We start from the raw sequence: 24,200 nt of genomic DNA, 5'->3' as shown, positions 1-24,200 counted from the left end.
CCATTATTTATTTCATTTCATTTTAGACACTCTTCACTTTCTTTTGATCCATTTTCTTCGTCTTTCTCCCACCCACTTGTACTCTTTGTTCAACAACAACAGATTAGAAATGAAGAAACAGGGGTGAAGAAGCCTTGGCTCAACTCCTACATAGCTCCAGCCTTGGGAGCAAACCTTTGACACGCTGAATATTTAACTCCTCCAGTAAAATTAATGAAAGAATTTCTCTATTTTGAGTGCTGTAGAAGAGACTTAATATTTGAATATTGGAATTGTAATAGCAATTGCAAAAGGAATGGCCTATTTTAACCAATGCACTGACTTTATGGACAACTTACAAACACAGCACTGTAATACAGGGAGAGGCAATCAAAGAGGAGACTGTGACACAGTCAATTTTGTGCACAAGGCTTGCATTTTCCATGCCATTTTGGATTCTGCATGGAAACAGAGTTGGGGAGATTTATTCTAGTCTCCAACAGAAACCACCATACAGCAAAAGCATAAAATTAGTAATTATGACAGCTTCTCAACACATCCAGCTTTTAAAATCAACCAGGTGTTACCTTAGGCTACAGCTAAAAACAGGGCTAGGAGGTAGGCATCCACTGCAGTGTGATTCTAACTGCGACAATAGCTCCTTTCTTCCTCATCCCTCAACAGTCCTTGAAATTAAAAATAATTAAAAAAAAACAACACACAAAACAAACCCAACCCAAACTCCACAGCTAAAATTAACTATAGGCTTGAATAAAAATTCCCTCAGCTGCATTTCTTCTGGTTTTTGTTTGGTTTCTTTTTGCTATGATACTCAAATTACAAAGCCTCCTCCCCACTTTTTGTTGACACTACAGATAGCCTGTAGCCTTCATTCTGAAACCAGTAACTCAGGAAGAAGCCCAGAAAGGTTTGGTTGGTTGGTTTTCTCCCCAGAAAATACAACTTTTAAACCATATACTGTCAAACACAACGCCAATCCTCACTATGCTCTCGACCCTGCAAACCAATCCCGTTCTATGTCCCGGAGGTTCCTGTGCGGCTCGTCTGCATGGCTATCAGACAGCCAACATCAGGAACCCTTGCTCAGGCCAGAGAGAAATAACTCGGTACCCACAGACCAAGGATAATTCTTCACTGTCAAAGAGACTGGGTCCACTAATAATAAATCAACATCAAAACATGCTAAGTGCCAGTCATCCAAATACAAAGACCACGTCATTTCCCCAGACAGGTCACCACTTCTGGAAACTGGCTCACCAGTCCTTGTATGAGAAACCCAAACGCCAGGCAAGACTTACCTGGTCATTCTACTGATATAATACCACTGTCGAAGAAGTAGGGACAGGCTGTTAACAGAATCACTTCACAGTAGTATTATGAAGAAGAACATAGGCTGAAACAAGTTTGGACACTAGGCCGTTTAACCTCTCAGATGACACCTTCTGCAAGCGGCACTAACAGCACGGCGTGTTTCAGATGGAAAAATTAACAGTAGTTATCTTGAACAGAATCCTGGGAAGCAGGGAGGTTCAGACCCCTCTCTCTGCTGTAACCCCACATTTGTGTGGCTCCAAATACCTGAACAAACAACTGTGACCCTGCTCAAAAGCACTAGAGCCTCCCAAAGCCACCATAGCCTCCTGGTTCAGAAAGTGCTCTCTCCAGCAAGGCACATCGTGTCTCCGAGACAGCTCACTGACTTCTCAGAGGAACAGCAAAGGGTTTTCTAAGTGATTCCGGGGAACAAATTCCTAACATGCAATATTCAAGGACCATCTATCAGCACAAAAATGTTAGCACTTAGAAGCTAAAAAGAGTAGCCATCTAGCCTCTGATTCCTGATACACTCTAAAGTCTTGACTTAAAAATCGTATTCTGCCCAGAGAACTAAAGCGAATACTGGAATTTTTTCCTGGCACTTACATCTGAAAGCCTGCAGGTCTGGAAGCACTAAAACCATGGTCACTGCAGCTTATGCACCCACCAATCTTCCACTTGGCATTGCCCAAAGGTGAACTGTGCCCTTCAGGTTGACTGCAGGAAAGAGTTCCAGCACTCTGAAGAGAAATACCTGCGTTTTCCAGGCAATAGTTAATGGAAGTCAAAACCAGAATGGAGAGATTTTTAAAAGGAACAAGAATTTATTGCTCCTGAAGACAACAAAAATGGGAAGTTTTCTTTAATTTTAACAACGTAATCAAGGAAGGAAACTATGTACAAAACATTCCAGTCCGCTACTATAGGCTGAGGGCAATTCAGAGAAAAAGCAATTAGGTGGCAGATGTCACTGAAGTTAAATGTTTTTCTCTGTACAGGTAACTTAAGTACCTCCTGTTTTGGGAAAACAAGATTATGATTTAGAACACTGGAACATAACAAATGAGTTTGCCATTTGCAAGAGCAATTCAACCAAAATCCTCAGGAACACTCATTGGGACCATGCTTTGTATTCCAAACAAAAAGGGGACTGGATTGTTGCAAACATCCCAGTGTCAGGGCAGTGCAGTGACACTGTCTGCACCTTGACACGAGCGTATCATCGCTTGAGAAAGCAGCTCACCTGGAACTGGAAAGGTTGGGATCTCAGTCTAGTACCACAAAGCACTGACAAAACACACTGAAGTTCAATGTGAGGGTCTACCTTCTGCATGGTCAGGAGGCCCAAGACCCCAATCTTCCACAACGAAGAGTAAGCTGACTCTGGGATGGCATTCCCCACCTTGCTTGCCAGGTCCTGAGCTCCTTCCTCTGCCAAACCAGGAAACCAGGCCCGGGGACATCAGGTTCAGACAGAAACATGATGAGAACTACAGTCTAATACCAACATGTACATTCCCTCAAGACCTATCAAATTGATACTGCAAATACTTCTGACTGGTGTGTGAACCACTGTGAGGCACAAAGCGAATTCAAAATATGGTTTGTTATTACAATAATATTTGCATAATAGGTATTTATATGTATTATAAGCATAGTTTCAAAACAGTCAGCCCAAGGTGAAGCGCCCATCTCTTTAATCCTTTAATAACATGCCTGGAATGCACTTTGGAAATTCCCCTCTGATAAAGCGGTCATGCTGCCTGCATAGTGACCATTTCTCAATATTCATTACCATCAAGCATTTTAGGCTTTTGAAATTGCAACATGTTGATCAATCCACAAAACATTAAAAACACATACAGAGTTATTTTTGTCCTTGTTTTATCTATTTGCATGGCCTCCCATCTCTCTTTAGAGTATCAGGTGGTATTATGGCCAAGCCACTCAATGCCAGAAAGGAGATGCATTTATATAAAAAGACACATAAAACTTTTAGCTGTAAGATCGCTACAGGTGCCAATCTAATCAAGTTTGGTGAAAATTCATTTCAGCCCCAAGCTCTTCCGTGGCTCCTTGGCATCCTGCCACAGCTTATGACAACCAGAAGTTAAAAATGAAAGCAGCTGTACTACTGTTAAAGGCACCCTGGAATAACATGGATGCGCTGCTCTGCAAATTGCCCTTAAGGTGACATGCAGGCTCACCGTCCCATGCCAGGAATCCCAGGAACTCTGTGACTCTCTGAACTCTCACAGCAAGCCGAGCCACTGCAACCCCAAGGGATCCGCATTATTTTCTGCTAGTCGGCAACAGCTGTAGAAACATCTCTAAAATGGTTGGCATGCCCTCCGCCAACCCAGAGCTCCACCTATCACTGGTATGTCCATGTGGCCCTCACCTGTCAGCTCTGCCTCAGCCAACAGATCATTAGGCCTTCACGGTGTTTCCTTTCCTCTTGTTTAGAAGAAGATCCCAGTTAAAGCAATCAAACTTCTGGTTTACCTCAGACTATCAGCAATAAATATCTAAACAAGCATCTCTAGATCCTGCTATACCCCTACAGCGTATCTAATGCTGATCTTTGCTGCACGCACTCCAGCAGCATAATCTCACTCAGTATTTACTACTGATTAGGATTACTTAGACTAAAAACCCAGATAAAATAAGAGCTATGTGCTCCCTACCACTCACACCTGCCCACAAAGACAGTACAGTCATCCTTGACTCCTAGAGTTATTTACCAACATTCTGGTATCTTTTCACATTTTTTACAATTCTTATATTTCTAACATGGTTCAGAAATGTAACTGAGCAATATAACATCTTGGATACGTTCTTCTGTGTATTTTTATACGAAGGTGATGTAAAACCTCAAGCCACAGACTGTGATGATGTAAATCAGCTACGTAACTTGGCACAACTGGGGATTCAGATCCTTCATTCGTAAACATCGCAGAGAAAGAAGAATCATAGCGCCATGAGAATAAGCACAGAAGGTCCCTCTTTTGTTACTAAACCAAGTGAAGAATGCAGTTAAGAGTTTCATTACTAATCTGGCAGGTAGTATGGATCGTTATTACACTATGGTTACACTTCCATACTTGTCTGGGAAAAGTATCTTTAATTCTTTGTGGTATACGTCTAACTCAAAGTCATCTTATTCTTGTTTGTCTAGCATACAATGGGAATACATCTCTAAAAATAACCTACTTCCCCCATCTTTCAGCTCCTCAGGGCAGTTTAACATATTACTATCCATTATTCACATCTCTCATGTAAACTCTGCAATTTCTGAAAATATTTATGCCTCCTAATACCATCTGAACGTGTGCAAGACTGAAAAAGACAAAGCTCACTGACACTCAAATGAATTGCAAATTTTTTACTTTCCCTCTATTTACCTTTTACCTGAGCTTTACACAGACATCACTCCTTGGAGCCAGATCCTGACCAGCAAAATAAGGCTACCTGACGTACTGCTGTGATGGGAAGCTGCAAAGGTGGCTTTGGGAGCCAGCTGGGGTCAGGGAATCCCCACTGGTGCAGAGCAGATCTATCTGGTACCCTCTCCCAAGGCGACCGCTGGAGCATAACCGCTGTGCTGCGCCTCACCCCGGCTGCGCCACAGCCCTTCCCTTCCCCTGCGCTGTAACCAGCCTCACGTGAGGCAGCCCTGCAGCTGCTGCTCCCGCGCAGCGCGCTGAGGGACTCTCCTCCCCGCGGAGAAGCTCAGGGACCGGAGCCCAGGGGACATAAATCTGCTCTTCTCCCAGCACAAGCCATTCTGAACCCAATTCCCGGGGCCAGAGATGTCAGTTCTGGTGCAGGCAGGATGGGAGAGTTCCACCTTGCGGTCCTCAAGAGCTGAACTGATCCCAGGCTTGTGGTGCAGACCAGAAGCTGATGGGTGTTCTTCCACAAATGAAGTTATCCATTTGCCTTTTAGAAAGTGCAGCTCATCACGTGTCCCAAAATCTGCACGCGCTAAAAGGTCGTGACTTACAGGAGCCGAGACCTTTTCTTCTGGACCTCATTATTCCATAACATTTCCACTTTTCTTTTTCCTTTTACCGAGTTCCTTGTCCCGGTCCCTGCAGCAATGCAAACACGCATCCAGGGAACAGTTATTTCAATCCATCCTTTCCTACCGTAGATTCACACCAGGGCTAAACACAACCACCTGCTGACTCAGTATATTACAACCTTGCTTCAAAGCACCAACCACCCCAGCCCCCGCGCTTTCCTCACACTATCCCATTTAGAAGCTAACTCATCCTCTTTCCGTAACAAACTAATTTAGGCATCACAGGTTTTAAGTTTAAATGGCTTATGCCAACGACTAAAGCTGCACAATCAGATTCTTCTGTTGACAAATTTGACACAGGGCCGAAAATCAAATTTGCTTATTTTTACCCTTAAACAAAACCATATACGGTCTGCAGTGGTAAACCGCTGCTCATTTTAATATCCAAGTACTGACTGCTTGCATCCTGGGTCTTGTGCCAAAATCCCGTCACCAACAACCAGTCCAGGCATGTCTGAGGCCGCTGGACTAATTTATCTCTGCCGTGATGCTTCCAGACGGTTCAAGATGACGCTGAAGGCACTACTACTAGCCTACACGGAGATGAAAACCCATCTCGTTTCTCATTCCGATAACAGTGGAGATTACACAAAGAGCTTTCCCTTCGCTGGGGCTGCAGGGTTTGTGCTTCACTTGTATGCTTTTAATACAGCCGTTTTGTTCTTACCTGCAGTCCTACCCTGCCTTCAGCTAAAGACCTGAGAGGAACCTAAACCTTCTTAAGATGTAAACAGAATATAATACCAAAAAGTTGCCCCTGAACCCTCAGGCAATCATCCATTTTTAGGAAAGAATTTGTGCTAAAATGAGGTAAGTGATAACTTTCCAGATCTCCTGTTATCCAGAGTACTATTTTAGGGAGAGTGTGACTGCATTCGCGCTTGTCGCATAGTCCTGTTTCCAATCTCCTGGCAGATCCCCAGCACATTCCAGTATTTAATGCACAAGGCTTGTTGGCATGCAGTCCCACTTATCTCCCAGACACATTGACTAAGACTTTCCCACATAAAGTGACCCACCCTTTAGTAGCAAGAGGTCACTCAGTACAATCAGCCTTCAAATGAGAAAAACAATCAGGAAAAGCTTCTCTAATGCCAAAAACACAAAGAGACTAAAATACAACAGGCTCCAGAGTCTGTTTTACCAAAACTTAAAGACTGCAAGAGAGATCTTCAACTAGTGCAAATCAGTGTAGCTCCACCGAAGTCAACCAGATTTTTTTCAGGCTTAGGATCTGGCCTCCTAAAGCATTTAGAATTACAGTAAGAATACATTACTCTGAAAAAAGGTTAAAAATAAAGAGTTAGTCAAAGCTGAATGGTTTCATTGCTATCATGAAACTGCAGAGAATTATTCATGGTGTGCTGCGCAGAAAAGGTCATCATATTTTCAGTTATGAAACAAAGCAAATGTTAAGCTACCTAGGCTATCTTTACCCCACACGGGCCCTACATGTCAAGGAATACCTGTTAACTTAAGGTGAACTGCAACACGGTAGTTGAAAACCCAAGTTTTTCCCAACTCATCATCTCCGAGTCAGCCTGACTAAAGGACCATTCAAATTTCAAGAGATGTAGATCCCACACTTTCTGAAAGTTCAGGCACCCAAAACCAGTTATGCTGCTCAATGCCCTCGCTCTCCTGTGTCATACGGTCTAAGTGCCACAGTGGGAAAGCGGATCACCGCCTTCCTGACTTCCTCACTAGACCGCCGCACGATGCAGGGTCTAACTAGGTGCTCTACTGGATGATCCTCCTGTCTCCGAATGCCCACCGGCTTCCATCGGGCAGATTTAGGCCCAAAGTACCCTTCCAAAAGCACCAAGGCCAGTCATTTGCTAATGAGAGGTAAAACCCGCTTTCTCCAAGCACAGACTAGAACGATTAGCTTCATGCTGCATTCCAGTGTTGCTATAAATGTATATGCCACTAGCGCACTGGAGCCACCAGCTACCCACCAGTGCAAAGCTCTCCATCTACAGAGACTGGCTACAGATCATCCTTAAACACTTTAATTAAATATTTGTTTACTAAAAGAAAAGTCAGTGAAAGCCCCTGGGAAGAAAATCTTGTAATGAGTTTAGCTACAGACAAAAGCTGACACTTCCAAACTCAGATGCCCAAACTAAAACCTGTGGGTGTTAAAATAAATTTATCTACATTAAGTTAATTTAGATACAGCAGGCAGCACCTTTTCCCTTCTAAGCCAAAAAAAACAGAGGAGCTACTTGCTATAATTAGCTGGAGTATTTGTGGTGTCTGGGCACTAATCAAAATTGATTTCATGAGTGGGAAAAAATAAGCATTTGGTCATACTGCACAAAACCCTATTTTCTACTCTGTTACTGACTGCAGTAACCACAAATCAACCCCATGGTTGGGCTCTAGACCTGCCCCGTCAGCCAGCACTCACCGTGCAGTTAGAAACAGTACGTATTGACAGCTTTCTTGCCCTTACAAACACAAGACTCCCTTTTATCATGTAAAAGTTAGAATCAAAAGCAGATACTCCACGTCATTCTATAATAAATCAATCAATAGAATGATAGGATTAATTCAGGATCAAATGGCAGTTCACTTACAAAAAGAAAAAATGCAGATCTGGATTACGGCTTGATGGTAAAGTCCCCACAAATGCCTTGTAGAAGACCCTGATCGTGTACTTGGGACTGTAACACTACTGGGATCTGAATCCCACAGTGAAGATTAAAGCCCTCCCAAAGATGCCTCTTGGTCTGGCTTGGGAGAAATTTCTGCCGGGTATCAAATTCGACAACCAGTATAACCTTCAAACGTCAGGGCCAGGCTTCCGAGAGGAGCCTCCATGTCACCTCAGAGCACCTCCCTCCCAGCTCCCTGCCTCGCCCCAGCCAGCTCCCTGCCGCCTCCGACAAAGTGGAAAAACAGAAAATTAAACTCCACAAAATGTGGTGTGGGGGTGATCTCTCCTGACCACTACAGGCCCCCAACTGACGCCCTGAATCGCGAGATTTTATCACAGTCATTATCTTGATGGGATGCTGTGTTTTAAGAAACCTCAAGGCAAACTTAAAAAAAAAGACAGAACTAAAGGTCTGTAGTCCCTATGGGCCAAGGCCAGAAAGGATCACAACGACCATTTAACCACTTTCTAGAGTGGCACTAAACAGACGAAGCATAAACACTTCATTCATTAAGCTGGCTACTTCAAATACATTAACCTGTGTGCCATTCAATCATATGGGCAGTGAAGCAGTATATAAAAGCTGGGTTTCTTTGCTTTAGGTCTGCATGTCTTCATCTCTGAATACATCTTCCATCAGCTCAACTACATCTCTTTAACGATGCATACAACTACGGATCTTCACAGAACACACATACTGCATACACCCTCCCACAGACCCATTTACACGGAGAACTAGCAACTGCCAACCCCTGACTGAAGCCCGTCTTAGGCATCGCTCCATGTTCTCACAACTGTGTGGAGTTGTGATTAACGAAACCAAACCCAGTGGTCACTCCAACAGAACTGAGCTGTCAGCCAACCCCTATTCCTTTCTTAAAAAAAACACCAAAAAATCCAACCCCTTTGCTCCTTCTTCTTTGCAAGTCTTTTTCAATGTCAAGTCCACAGTTTCTCCAGTTACTTGCAGAAGTTTCATCTTCTTACAACCACACTAACTGCAAGCAGGATGACTTTAACAGAGAAGGAGAAATGGTTTCCTCTTGTGTACAGCTGTGGATACGTGAACAAAAACAGGAGACTAAATCCAAGAACATCATTCCTGAATGTGTTTCACAGATCACAGGCAAACTGCTCAGCAGGTGTAACTTTGGGATCTGGCTACTTCTTCCAAAAAGAGAACAGCCTATGTTCAGAACCCCACTACACAGAAGAGCTACTTAATTTGGAACACTTACCTGTGACCAGTTTCCCAGCAGTCTATTTCTAGAGCTATGAACAGAGTACTAATGGCACACCTCTCCTGTTCCAAGGGCCTGCCTGCTATGACCAGCTAGTCTATTCGTGGTACCAACAGGTGTGTGTAAGCATCTGTTGGCACAACATTTTCACGCTGAGTGGCTCTTTTGTTCAGTTCTTGCTGCCCTCTCGATGTGAGGGGTTGCTGAATAAATCGAACCAACACACCATTTCTTTTTAAAGAAGTTCTAATGCTCAGCGCATTCAAAAGATTGTGAACTCAACATGACTGCACAACAGCATAACAGGTTTCGCTGGTGGGAGCGGTGACACGCCGAAGAGATTCCTGGTGTGCCAGAGAACGTGCAGCTTGAAAAAAATTAAGTCTGTGCAATATATAAAGAGAATAGCAGGAGAAAAGTAAAGAGTCATGAAAAAGTAAAAACATCCTGAAAATTTCACTGTTCAACAAGGAAAAAACCTTACAGAGAAGCAGCTGAGGAAAAAGCCAGTAGTGCTGAAAAACCCACAGCTCAAGATAGTCCTCAACCTTAATCTGTCCTTGGCCATAGGAAGCTGTATACAGTCCCTGAGCACACAGATCACAGTGTATCTTTTCCTGATCACATACATTTTCCTGCAAGTAGAAATAACACTTTCAGATGCAACCCCGCCCTCCCTAGCCATCCTTCTCAAACAACTATAAAATCTGTAATGAATTCAACCATCAACTAGCAATACATATGAAAGTTTTTTCCATGCAAAACTGGGCTTTTTAATGATGAATGGGCTGTAAAAAATGTGTCTGGGATTAACAATAAATGAAAAAGAAATAAAGCTGGACACAATAGAAAAAAAGCTGCCTGCTTAAAGATATAGAACTGATCTATATGACTGTTAAAATTGTTAAATAAGTTGAGACCTACTAGGCATAAGAAAAATTCCTTACATGTAATATCTCTGTAACCCTTTTTTCATTAAAGGAAAGCAAAGCCTGGAAAGGTCCAGCTGTAACTGCTGCAACATTGTACTCATGTTCATTAGAAAAACAAATTCACAACAGATCATTTTAAGAGTAATAATAAAAATCTGACAAATGAAAACCATATGTGGAAGAAAAGAAATAACACTGGGGAAAGCAGTGTTCAATGCAGTCTCTTTGCAGAACAGTGGTTACACCTCGGTGCCATTTGACAGCACGCACATTTCAGCTCCAACACTTGGTCCACCAGGCCGGGGTTATTTGGTGCTAATAATCAACTACAAGATGATTTCTAAGGTGTAAATACACTAGAAAGCAGGAGAAGACAACTAGATTTTCACATCTAACATCTCCAGGCCACATTCCCGCTGGTTGAACTTGGGCAAGTTGCCACAAGCTCAGGCAGAGGGAAGGGTCCAACCTAGTGGCACACTCCCCAGCCAGCTCAGCTGGGAGCGGGAGCGAGCCCACGGCCCAGCCCGTGTGTCAGCACAGCCATACGTGGCTCGAGGCAGCTCACAGCACGGAGCAGGGGCCTGATCTCATGGGAAGCTTCGGCCGCACGGTGCGCATGGCGCATCGCAGCAGACAGCCTTCACACCCCCTCCTTCGGCCGAGGGTCAGGAAGACCCGAGGGGTGGCTGGCGGCTCCTCGCCCCGAGGTAAGGCCCCCCAGCTCCCGCAGCCCGAGCTCTGCGGTTTGCAAAGGCTTTCCTAGAACCGTGACACGGCGAGCAGGAGGCCTGTGGTCAGAGATACCAGCCTGGGCTGGATTTAGGAGCTGACTCACCGGTAACGGGCAATGATAAACTATTGTACTGGTCTTTAACTTGCGCCCCGATCAGATGACTAAGGAATTTAGGTGCCTATAGAGATTAACTGCCTAAATAACTTTTGCAGTCTGATCCTTAAACATCTGCAGAAGCAGACCTTCTTATCCGTCCGTGTTCCACAAAATATGTCCATACGCTCCTCACTAATGAAATACAATGTGTATTTTACAGGTAATCCAACTACAAATATTAAATCCTGTAACTGACCCACATTAAAAATAAATCCTTAGTCAGGTGACGTAATATAAATTAGCATTATAGGCCCACCCAATAAAGGGGTTTTAATTGATTAAATTTGACATACGTTGAAGGAAAAACAAAACATCTTTCATAAAACGGTTTGGTACTCCTGCTTAAAAGGAGCTGAGAGACACGCAGCCGCGTTCCGCTCTCCATACATGTAGCATGAGCGTTTTGCCCCCTCTCTGTTCCACTTCTGTGTGCAGGCAGAGTTCAGCAACGCACAGCAATTCCAAAAGCAGCAGGATTCACGCCACCATAGAGATGAAACAGCATCTGTAAAGCTTTTTGCCACATAACTGCTGCAAGCTCCTATTTCATCCCAAAATGCTGCATCCTGCTTCCGTGAATACCATTTACTGCACTTCGCCTGCATTACAGAGAAACGCCAAACGGGCTGCTGTTCTATAACCTGACCTCTTTTTGAATTCCAAGTTTATACTACTGCATGAAGTAACAAATTACTGCCTACCTATTTTATTTATTGCCTGTCTAGCACTGAGACACACATCGGCGAGCCCGCTAGTCCATCCCCACAGCCCTGCCACCACTGCTAAGTCATGGAGGCAGCGCAACAGCCATTGCTGTTTTACCAAGAAACGGCGAGAAAAAAGAATGCCAATGGAGAATAACAGTTCTTTAGAAATCTCATCTAGCTGCCATCACCCACCCTTCCTGGCTCTTCATCCCGTACCGTTTTCATCTCCCCTCTCTCTCTCCAGAGGCTTCTGAGCATATGCAAGTCCTTCCTCCAGCAGAGATTTCCTGCAATGGCCTGAGGAGTCACAGTCTCCCTTGACATTTTCACACGGCTGGTATCTCCCTGAATCAATTACTCTACTCGGCCTGCCTCTATAACCCTCAGACTGGGCAGCATTGTTCCCCCAGATGTCTTTCAGCACAACCCATTCACAGGGCTCAGCGAGTAACAGCATTTTTTCTGAACCGGCGAGACAGTTCAGTAAACAGGTTTCATAATATTTCTATCCTGTCAATAAGGTCGAATGCTGTACTGAGTGCTCCGGATCTTATCAGTTTATGTTTATTCCCTCTTACAGTAATCCTGCTTCTCAATTTGAACGTTCAGCATTGATGCCTATGGACAACGTTCAGCAAGTACAATCTAGTAATACAGATCACTACTCACCTTCTCTAAACAAGAATGCGATTTTACTCACTATTAAGGTACCAAAATTACAAATTTAATTGCTCGCTCTAGTTTTGTGTTATTGCTCCTAGAGCACAAGAATCAGCCGTAAAAGGTGGCTACCTAAATAAAACATCAGACCCTAGTGCCACAAACAAGGATCTTCCAGAGCTGCTGCAGTCTTACAGCATCTAGCAGAAGTCTGCCATATTTTTTTTTGTTAAATCAGGCCTAAGAGCCATCAGAAAGAGATAACGAAATCAAGTGCATTCATTGTGCCTTTCAGCTGCGCATTGGCTTAAGGAGCCGCAGCAGCTCTGAAGGCAGGGGCCGAACGCGAGCCCAGCCGCGCATCTCGTGATGGCGAAAGGAGCCGCCGCTCCGCGCCCGCGTTAGCCCCAGCCCAGCGCTCCCCCCGCACAAAGCACCGCAGCGGCAACGACCTGACAGCGCCCGCCAAGACCCCGGTCACGACAGCAGGACGCCGCGCCGCCGCGCAGAAATACGAAAATAAAAAGAGGCATAGATTTGAAAAGAAAGAACTGGAATCGGAGTGCTAGCGCGCCCACGGCTCTCGGCACCGCACCGCGGCGGGGGGGGGGGGCGGGCAGGGGCGGCGGCCGCGGCCCCCGGGGACAGGCGAGGCCGGGCCGGGCCGGGGCCGCCGCAGGGCGGGGCGGGGCGGCTCCGCGCCCTGACAGCCCGGCCGGGGGGGGCCGAGGGGGGGGAAGGCCGCACCCGGGCCGCGCTGCGCCGGGGCCCGGCGAACCGGGAGAGGGAGGGAGAGGGACGGAGGCTGCGGGGGGGCTGCGGGAGCCGCCCGCGGTCCGCGGCCCCGCCGTACGCACCCCCGCCCCAGCCCGGGGAGCGGGGGAGCCGCCCCCGGCCGCCGGCACGGCCGCCCTACCTCCGTGCTGCCCGGGCGGCGGCTCTCCCTGCTCGGCGGCTGCAGCGGCGCTGGGGAGTGACCGGCGGCGCCCGCAGCCCCCGCGGCGCTGCGCTGCGCTCCGCCCGCCCGGCCGCGGCGGCAGCAGCGAGGGGCGAGGGGCGGGGACAGCGCGGCGGGGCGGCGACCAAGCGCGGCCCCCCGCCCCCCAGAGCGTTCCCGGCGGCGGAGGAGGAGGAGGAGGAGGAGGAGGAGGAGGCGGCCGCCACCGCCCTGCGGCGCGGGCCCGGCCCGGCAGGTGTGCGGGGAGTGCGGCGGAGCCCCGGGGGCCGCGGCGGGCCTCGGCCTCGGCCTCACCTGGCGCTGCTGGCGGGGCCGGGCCCTGCCGCCACCCCCAGATCTTCCCCCTCGGTGCGGCGGCCTCGCCGCAGGGCCCCGCTCCCCGCCGCTCCCAGCGCGCCCTGCCTCGCCTACATTTATTCGGTTATTGGGTCCCTCCGGAGCTCACGCTCCTCCTCCGCCGACACCCTCTCCGATGGCAAAGACAATGCTGGCTCCCCCCCAGCATCCATTTCCTCCCGCGCTACCCTCCCGCTGCTCTCTCATTCCTGGTGGAAATCCCACCCGGCTCCGACTTCCTCCTCTGCAGAGTCATCCTCTCCCGCTCGTTCCTGCCACCTTACCACGGAAACAGCTCCCCTTTGTCGGTAGCACCCAATCCCCTGAAACTCAACCCCGGCTGCCCTTCTGCCGCCCTTGCCCTCGCCCTCCCTCTCCAGGCAGGATTTTGCCTCTCTCTTTGCAGAGGAAACCGCAGACCCACGGCCGCCCTGCCTCTCCTCCCCGCCCCACGCTCCTCTGCAGCAGCCGAGGCCCGAGGCAGACGCTCCTGCCTCAGGTTTCCTTCGCTAATCCTGGCCCCTCTGCTTGCACCTCTGTCCTCGTGCTCCTTCCCTCTTGTCTATCCCTATGCTCTCGCTTGCAATACACCTATGGACTAGTGCCATCCATCTTTTTTAAAAAACAGCAAAGCACTGCTGGTTTCATTTGCCTCGTTAGCTACCATCCTCTTCTCTCCTGCTCTTCATCCCCACGCTCCCTCCTAACTCACTCTGGAACTGCTGTCTGGAGCTGCTCTCCTCCGCGCCTGTCTTAAACTTCCTCTTATCTGGCTCCTGCCCCTTCACACGCGGCTGCTTTGCCAAAATTTCTAATATCCACTTCCTGGCGTCATCTCTGGAATACTGCTTCGTTTCCATCCTGTCAGAATTATCAGCCTGGCTCTTCTTGATATTTTGCTCTCCAAGGCTGCCCCCGCCGAGTCGCCTCCTCACCGCTCCTTCGGGGCGTCCTCCTCATGCTCCCAATTTCCAGTGGGAGCCCGAATGGGAACTTAACCCGTCCCTGCCTCTGTACTTCGGGTTGGGTGAACTCACCCCACAAATGGAAACATGTAACATGCACATTCAGCAACAGTCTCTGGGATCTACCTATTTTCAGGCTTACCTAACCCACGTTATGACCCCATGCTGCCCTTCTGACAGCTGCAGGATGCAAGCCACCAGCTCAGGACCTACAGAGGAGAGCTGTGAAACCCCAGCTGAACAGGACAGGAACTTGTCTGCTACCTCCTGTCCTGATCACAGCAGCCTGTATCACCACCCTGCTCGTCAGCCAGGTCTCTGGCCTGGACACCGTCCTTAACTGGACTTGGCTCCTTTCCTGCTCCTCTCTTGCACTGGTTCTGGTGGTCCCCTGATCCCTCCCTGCCTTGGGAAAACCTAATTGAGCAACAACAAGACAACAGCTCTCTGCTGGCTGGGCGAGCTCAGCTGGCTTTCTGCAGCGAACGGGGAGATCAGCTCCACCACCTTGCCTGGCTGCACCCTTCAATGCTAAAGTATCTAATATGGGCCACCTTTGCTTGCTTTATTTGTACAGCATCTTGTACAATAAGAGCCCACCATTAGGGTTTCCAGACAGATACTAGAAGGTACTTGCTTCTATGCAATGTAAATGATAGTAGTAAATTGATAACAAAAGCCTTTTCTTTTTAATTGAACAGTAATAATTCCAAGGACACCCTTTCTTAACCATGACTGTGACAAAGGACGAGTCAATCACTTCAACCACTTTTAAAAGTTATATGCACAGAGAAAAGAAAAATAAGTTAAACCCATTTCTTCAGCTTTCCTGAACTCCTCCAAACAGTGGTACTGAAAGTAGCTGGAACATCTGCAGAATTAAGAGACTGCTCCTGATCAACAGGTTCTCACTAAGTCTGGCCCAAATAACACGAGAAGTTCTACAAAGTTTCTTCATTATGTGCACTACATGTTAAAATATTTTACAAAACAATTTCTGTTAGCCCAGCTAGAGTTTTGCTCTTAGAAAAATCCGGATAATTTGGTTGTGAACAATAAAAACTACCAAGTGCCTAAGTATATGCACTCTCTCACATTTCAGGCTCTGAAGGATAAAACTTCATGAATTTTTGATCCAGCATAAATGTTGCTTTTACTTTATAGTCATCAGGAATAGGAATTCAGAGAACTTGATGTGTGTGTGTGTACATATATATAAAATTTTTTTTGAAATTATTCAAATGCTGGGATGTTAAGAAACATCAGGGAAAAACAATCATCCTTCACTCAACTTAATTAGTACCTCTCAAGCAAATGGGCAGAAAAAAAGATTGTAATATAGGGGAGTGAGCAAGAGCACTCGTATTTTAAGATTTTGTCTGTCTTAACCCACGTAGTAGCTCAAAGATGGGTGGGCCATTGATTATCATGGAAATAACTGGGTAGGAATGAATGCCTGAAGAAGCAAGAACCAGAATAGCAGGGGCATTGTGGGCTCCGACCAGTTATCCCAGTTACTGACAGACATTTTCTTCTTTTCAAAGAGCCCACATTTTGGAAAGAATGGGGCAGGTACAAATCTTTTGCCACTGATGGTTAAAACCAGCCTCCCTGGGTTTGACAGAGGACGCTGTTTTCATTTTTTAAAATTACTGTGAATATTTGTTAGTATTCTCAGCACAGACATTCCACATGCAGAGTTAGAAAACCAAAACCTACAACTTTGTGACAGTGAAGCTGGGAATACTTACAAGTTAAAACACCAGCACTTCCTAATAGCAGCAAGTAAACCCAGTTACACAAACAGGTTGTTCCCACTGACAGCCACATTCCCACTCCTTGAATCAAACTGAAAGGAGCAGAATTAGAAACTGCTGTTAAATGACGTGGAAAGGGTCAGCAAAGCAATGCTGGGCAAAGTCACTCCCCTTCTGCCCATTGTTTTGTAGTTAGCTTTGGCCTGGAAGCCCAAGGTTTTCTTCTCTCTTACACTTTGTCCATGCAGCCACGGATTTCTAACAGCTGAAGAAATATTTCATCTTTTTTCTTTGGAAAATCTACTAAGCCACTGTGGTCAATAATACTGTCGGGTCCTCACCCCACAGAAATATACCCATATGCATATTAACAGCTTCACCAAGAGGAAAACACTACGTAGGTGTATAAAGGTAAACACATTCCAAAACCTCTGAGAGATCATTTAAAAATAATTTATAGTTTAAATAACCCGATGCACTGTTCAAACCAAAGTGAAAGAATTTACTGTAGAGTTTTACTCTTTTCAGGGTCTAGGGCATTTCAGTCATCTTTGTGTGAACTGAAATTGCAAGAGGGTATTTCCAAACAGAAACAGAAGCAGTCGATCTAGATTAGAGGCACAATTGTTAAGGCAATATTAAAACTAGAAAAATTCTATTTAAGGATGGTGGCAATTTCAAAAAAGATGGAAAAGGAACACACACAAAGAAATTCCTACTGCAGTAAAAAACTTCCTAGCTGTACCACTAAACTGAAAAAGCATTATGCTACCCAAAAGTTCCAGAGGTTCACAGTATGACCAAGATGGCAGACACGTTCCTCCCACCAGACACACCTCTCCTCCACCCCTAACGCCTAGTTTTAAACACACGGTGAGGCTCAAAGGCACAAATCTAGCCTAGTGCTTTGTCTCACAGCAGACTTGGCCAAGATCTTGAGAGGAAAAACAAAGATGGGCAATAATCTGCCTAAAGGAAAAATTCTGACCTTCCTCACTATGTGCACCACTCGTCTAGAAGCACGACGGCTTCTCTATCACAAACATTTCTTCTTCACATAACTCTGTTTCTTCTCATCTTTGGAACACCCAGCGCTGTGCTACACCCTTAACACCTTGTAGCAATGTATTCCCTGTGACCTATTTACAAGTGTATTTCTGTTTCCCAACAGTCATTGCAAACAGAAACGCGTTAGATCCTCACTACCTGGTTCCCTGTCTCCCTGCAGGCAGCCCACGACGTGGCCAGGCCCAGAGTTCTGCATCAGGAAATAAACACGTGTGCAGGGTATCTCCGTGCACAGCACGTGGCAGCAACCTGACCACAGGCAAGAGTCGTGTGTGACAGAGGCAGGGTCTGGGCTAGTAAGAAGCAGACGGCAAGAACACGGAGACTCTTAGCAGTTCTACTCACAGGTAGTGTATCAGAGATCTAGGAATACTTTCTTGCTGAGAAAGTCCCATTTCTCTCTATTAACCTAAATGCTCCCCACACACCTCTACTACTTTGTGCCTGTCCCATCCCCACAGTGTTTGTTCTCAGTCATCTTCTCTAACATCAGCTCCCATGAACTTAGGACCTGCTTCTCCATAGGCCCAAAACACCAAACCCTGGAAAAGGACTAAATCACAGGGCACTTACAGAAGTCTTTGCCTTGGCCTTAGCCAGTTGCTGTCTCCTTCCCACGCCGCCAGAGTCAGCAGTGGAAATGCTGACAGTATGAAGAAAAGATGGCTTTCCTGCTCTGCGTGCCAACACTGTGGCAATCTCGGGCGTCCAGGAGGAGTCCTGGCAGCAGTCCTGGTGCTGGGCCTGCAGCGCTGCGGAGGGGCAGGAAGCATGAGCGAGAACTGGTGGAGGCACTGGGCCAGCGCACCACAACATCCCTCGCAGACATTTCCATTGTGTTCAAGGCAGTACATTAAAAAACAAAATAAGTGTCTTGGGACCTACTTGCATGTCCTGCAGGCTCCATATGGAAGAAACCCTATCACAGAGAATCTCTACCACTGCAGTCGAAGGTAAGCCTGAAGCTGTGCACACAGACACCAAGTAGGTTTACCCTGGCTAGCTCAGAGACCAAGAAATAGCTCAGCTGCAGCAGCGGAGCCCCAAGGGCAGCTGCACAAAATCACCCGGGAAAGCAGGGTAACACACGTGTCCCGAGGCTGCGCTGCCGCCAGCGCCCAGCCAGCAAACTTCTGGCTGTTGCAGGGTTGCATGAACGAGTTGGAGATAGATGTGCGTTTCACTGCAGACTAAACGTTCCCCGAAAAACCCTGACACTGAGTAAGGAACACCCTTCAAAACATCCTCTGTGCTGCAGCGGTCTGGGGATCAGTCCCGTGCATTATCGGTGTTAATGCAGCGAGGGTTCCTCATGGGTACCAAAAGAGAAACAGGGAGGGAAGCTGCCCAAACGCCTCAGCATTTATCCGCCCTAGGAAAATCTACACGATTCCCTTCAAAAAAAAAAAACCAAACAAAAGCTCTCCCCCTTGTTGCCAAATGTTATTATCTAGTCTCTTTTCTGGTGTTTGACCATAATTTTACTCCTCTATTTCCTCTAGGTGCATTAGACAAACACACATTAGCCAGTCTGTGTAATCTGACAAAACAGAAACTTGTAATGTGCATTTGGATGGGTTATACCGGAACAGCTAGACCATTAACTACTTGGTAGGATAACAAGGTCTCTATTTTTATCACCCAAAATCAGAATTTTTAAGTCAAAAAAACCCAGAACACAAGTAACAAACAACAATCAACATCAAAGTGGCCTCTTTTACTAATGTGGCAGGAAATACAGATCTCTAGGGCAGATACAGGAGAGAGAAAAAAGCAAACTTCAGTGAATCTAATTGAGTCATCTTTGCCTAGTGAAATACAAAAGGGGGGGGGGGGAAGTTAAACTCTTAGCTCCTCTCCCAGATTTCATTCCCTTTTCTGACAATATGCTTACTTTTCCTATAGAAACTGTACCTGGGTAAAGGTCAGGTTAAGACATCAGCACATACTCCAAAAGCCCAGCCGCATAAACAAGTTAGAAAAGGTAAAGCACTTCTCAGTGCTTTCAGCGCTCTCCACCTCGCTCCGGTAACGTTCAGTTTTAATTCAGTTGAGGCAGTGGTTCCTTGCCCAGTTCCAGGTGGGGAGAGCATGTTTGTCTGTACAGGACATGTCTGACACGAGTGGCACTGCAGCCGCCTCTCTCAGCACTGTCACGTTAGTGCCACAGAGCTGCATTAAAGGATTCTCATAGCGGCTCATTAACGAGAACTATTTACCAGAATAAACAGGCTGCTCTAATGTTCAAAGCATCAGCTTGAAGCTGCCACCTCCTACGCAGATTGCTTCCATGTCAGGTCCTGCACACACACCACACCAGGGCTGTTCCTCAGGTGCAGGTTTGCAAATGCAAGCCGCTAACTTTTAATTCTGTGGGAAGCTTTAGGAAGATTCCCTTTCCCCCATTTAGCAGAGATCTCTCGCCTGCTTCCATGAAAGACTGTTTACTCAAGGAATGTCCTGGCCTATAACATTTGCCTTCTTAATTATGACCTCTGAGCGATGAAACCCAAGAATGATGACTTTCAGTGTAACTCTATCAGTCTGTCTGGTGGGCATGCTCCAATGGCAAAGAATTTCTATATTCTGTCTTAGAAAGGATCTGACAAAGAAAAAGTCAAAAACAGCCAAGCATAGCAGATTTTAAGGGCTTAAGGCATGGACTGGGGGACTACTTCAAAATCACAGTCAGACATGCTTTCATAGAATCTGACTTTCAGGCTGCAGTCAAAAGTTCTTGAGTGTCTTAGAAGCCCAAAGTCTCTTTTTCCAAAGCGTCATCAGCATTTTGTCTGTGTGCCGGCAAAGAGAACCCACATTCCCTTACTGCTCTGAAGTGGGATTGCATATACTGTACACGCAGCATGTGATAACCAGGAAGGTGAATCTGTCGTTGAACACAATTTTATCAACCCCCTCCCAATGCCCAGCTCATGCCCACAAAGCACCAGCAATGTTCATCAGAACACTGGGAAGCATGAAACTGCAATGTGGAAAATTCTGGCGTAGAAGGGAAGTGTATGCTCATCTATTTATAAATGAAGTCTGAAGCTAGCTTCAGTGATCATCCTATAAATAGTGACTTGCATAAAATCCTAAGTAGCATATCTGATATTTCATACATTCCTGCTCCTTATTCTAGAGCAGCAGTTTTCTGCAAAACTTCACTTCCCCCCTATTGCATATTTTTAAAAAGCTTTTTATAGCTTACTCCTATGCGCTTGAATTCAAGGTCCAAACACCTTTTTTACATGAGGAAAACAAAGTCAGAAGTACTATTTAGGCCTTCGCAGAAGGGATATAAAGGGAAGTCATCTTCCTCCAAGGCTGTACTTAGCAACATTTACTTAACCATTTTCCTTGAACAGTCACTTTTGCAGGAATGTAAACATATCAAACCCTGCCTGTAGTCTGGGGGAAGATGGCTGCCTTATTAGCACCCTAGCTAAGGTAGGAAGAAGTTTTAAAAGTCTGCTAATACTCTGATATAAAGAGTTCGTCCACACCTATAGGATCCAAGGTCCCTTAGAAATTTCATCACAAAGTAGAATTAGTGGATGGCTGAGGGGAATGTTGAATTGCAGAATTACATCTTAATTGTGGGGTAGTTTCCTTGCTCTTACTCTCAACCTTCATCTTTACTATAATTAGCCAGAGGTCACAATGCTTGATTCCTGTCTTTCAGGGTGTACGATATTACCAAAACTGCCAAAGCCTAGAACAAGTTGGAAGGCTATTGTTTAACACATTCATCCTCTACAAACAAAAACAAAATCAGAAGAACTTACACAGCGGGTGATGCTCCTTGCATACTTCCTCTCCAGGAATCCTGTCTCCTGGAACGCAGCTTTATTTCCAGTTAACTCAGTATTCACATTATCTTAAAGGTTATCACCTTGTATCCAGGTTATTTTTATGAACTGTTGACATTAGTGGAAAAACGTTAATGTAAATTTTACATCACCAAACCAATTATCTCAGGCTGCAGTAACACCGGCTGATGGAAAACCCCCCAGTAGCCTCTCAAGACAGACTGGACCGTCTGCACGTCACAAGTTATGTGCCATTTTTTGTTGCTACGAGCAGTAGCTGCACAAGGATGCACTCAGCAGACCTACTCTTACTTCTCTGGAAAACCCCATGTTGTGCTCTGGTCCCACGTAAGCAACAGTTCCAAACCCACAGGGGATCTTTACAGCAAAACAGCTTTGCATTTCATGAAAAAAATCCAGAGGTTTCTGAATTTGCAGGCAATCCAGTTTCTTATAAAAAGCTTTTATTTTAGGAAAAAAACAAAATGGCTGTTAAGATTAAGTTTGAGAAGTGGGATAGCTGATAGGAAGGAAAGGCCCTATAAAACCAAAGACTGCCTAAAATACTGTTTTTCTCAATCCCCAAGCGCTTTTAGAGCCTTTCTGCTACCCATGGAAAATGTCAGCACAAAACCAGGTGACAGCAGTGATTTTCCCAGCCAAAAGATGAACTTTTTTTTAAGCAACAGACCAGAAATTTTTTCCCTGCATTCACACTCAAGATACCACAAAGCACTTTACCAATCAATGCGTTACAGTGGTTCGATCCTCTTTAGCAAATGGAAGCCCAAAATAGAAAAAAGGCCTTTAATATATGACAAAATAGTCTGATGCCAGAATTTCAAGATGAAATGTATAGAGTGGTAAAGATTTGTGATTGCACCTTTCCCCTCAAGTGCCTGGAACTCACTGGAAAATGTATATGGTTACTCAAAACACATATTCCTGTGACAATGGCCTAAATTCCCAATGTTTGGATCAACCACAGGAGATGCTGAGGATGCAGGGTCGCCTAGATCCAGGGGTTAGCTACCACGCCGAACCAAACCAAAGCCACGGGTTACATCAAACAAGTTTTGTGGTACAAATAACTAACTGATGCAATTCACGTGAGAAGAATGTCTGAAAAATAGTCTGAGCTGGAGGGAGGCATTTTTAATCACACGTGTAGACACACACACGGAGTACATAGAGCCTTCTTAGCAGAGCCCTGTACAGGACTGTCTGCCCAGCCCTGCCCCCAGCACACAGACTGCTGGCAACTACTTTCAGCTCAGGCCCACTGCTGGATATGAGGCAGCTCCACCGATTCAGTGGTGTAACTCAGATCAGAATCTGACCAAAAGTTTTTAAAGAAAATAAATGGGGGGATTTTTTGCAAAGCATACACCACACCATATTATGGTTCTTCCCCAACCTTATAAACACAGCTAAACACCACAGGAACAAACAGTGGCTATGTTGACACTGGAGGAAGTTGTAGCTTGTCAGGATACAGTTGTATAAATAATTTAAAAAATAACCCAGTACATACTGCATGTCCTTTTAAAAAGGAAAATAACAGAATGGAAAATTCTGTTTTTCCACTATGCACACATAAAGTCATTCTAGTGTCTGTGACACACAGGCCCGTGCTAATGCCTGTTGAAGTTTCCTTTGTTGAGCTTTGGATGAGGGCCCTGGTGAAAATCAAGTGATCTACATCTTTCCAATTAAGGGGGAAGAACTCAGTGGGCACTTTTCACTTGGAGTACAAATCTATATACACAACAGTATGTTTTCATAATGGATAATATAAAAGGAAAATAAAGTTTAAATGCAACAAAATGTAGCAACAAAGAAATACAGCATGAAAACGCAGTAGGGGTTTTTTGTGATCTCCAGCTGTTATCTTAGAATGAGAGATTTCACAGGAGCCTAAAGGAAAAAAAAAATTACCCCCCACCCCCGATGGTAATAGTGGTAACTTCATGCACGCTTGTCTATTCTGCTTCTGCTTGAGTAGAAGACTTTTTTTTTTTTTTTTTTTTTACTCTCATGAAAACAGTGCAAGTCAACTATAAAAATATACAACAGAGAACTATTTGGTATCTGTGTTTTGTTTGTAAAGCCCTTTCACTGAAAAGCACAGGTCTAAGCAACTAATAGGTTTGGGGATGGGAAATATATTTCACAGCTTTTCACCCATCAGATTCTAATCTAGCAGAGCCAGGAGAGAGGTGCTGCTTCAAGCCAGCACTTTTTATGGCCATAGAACACTTCCCACCAGCCAGATGCTCCGAACACACTCTGATCACTGGCAGTAACCAATACGCATGTAAGAGGTCCCAGCAGGGAGGCCAGGGAACGGGCAAGTTTCTTGGATCAGCAGATACACCCCAAGAGCCACACTAAGCCATATTAATAAAAGCATACAGGAAGAAATATTTTTTTTACATCTCTTATTTCCTGATGCCTCACAAGCCCAGACATGCTCTATTATCACGGCCCTTCAGCTAATGAACCAATCCAACCCACAGCACTTAGACGTGTGTCCTGGAGGACCAGGGTGTGTTTTCAGCTGAACTAAAACAGAATCTGTGCTGTCTCATCTAATTCTGGTTGTTAGTCCTTTTAGGATGCAAGTCCTCCTGGACCTCTGGAGGGGGAGGGAGGGGAGGAGGGGGGCAAAAAAAGAAAGGGGGGGAAAGGAGAAGGGGAAAAAAAAGGGGGGGGGGGGGAAGGAAAAACTCCTCAGGTTGTTGTTTTGCCTTGAGACATAAGGCAGTGATAATGCTGTGTTGTTGCCACTGCCTCCCAGGTTCTC

At 45.8% G+C, this 24,200-nt stretch overlaps 1 protein-coding gene across 3 annotated transcripts in view; it reads right to left on the bottom strand.

Annotated features, from left to right (window-relative positions):
* Positions 1-24,200, bottom strand: part of SPTBN1 (spectrin beta, non-erythrocytic 1) — a 151,738-nt gene that overhangs the window by 118,619 nt on the left and 8,919 nt on the right. Inside the window, exon 1 of one of the 3 annotated variants that reach the window (XM_074817068.1) lies at positions 13,751-13,768. The exons of 1 other annotated variant lie outside the window; for it this stretch is intronic. The gene's annotated coding sequence lies outside the window, so the exon portion shown is untranslated. Of the gene's footprint in view, positions 1-13,414; positions 13,547-13,750; positions 13,769-24,200 lie in introns of those variants that run through there. One more of the 3 variants, XM_074817066.1, reaches the window with a different exon arrangement.

The sequence above is a fragment of the Strix aluco genome, chromosome 3 (assembly GCF_031877795.1).
Source record: "Strix aluco isolate bStrAlu1 chromosome 3, bStrAlu1.hap1, whole genome shotgun sequence".
NCBI classification, from domain to species: domain Eukaryota; kingdom Metazoa; phylum Chordata; class Aves; order Strigiformes; family Strigidae; genus Strix; species Strix aluco.
This window is presented reverse-complemented; position numbering and strand designations above follow the sequence as displayed.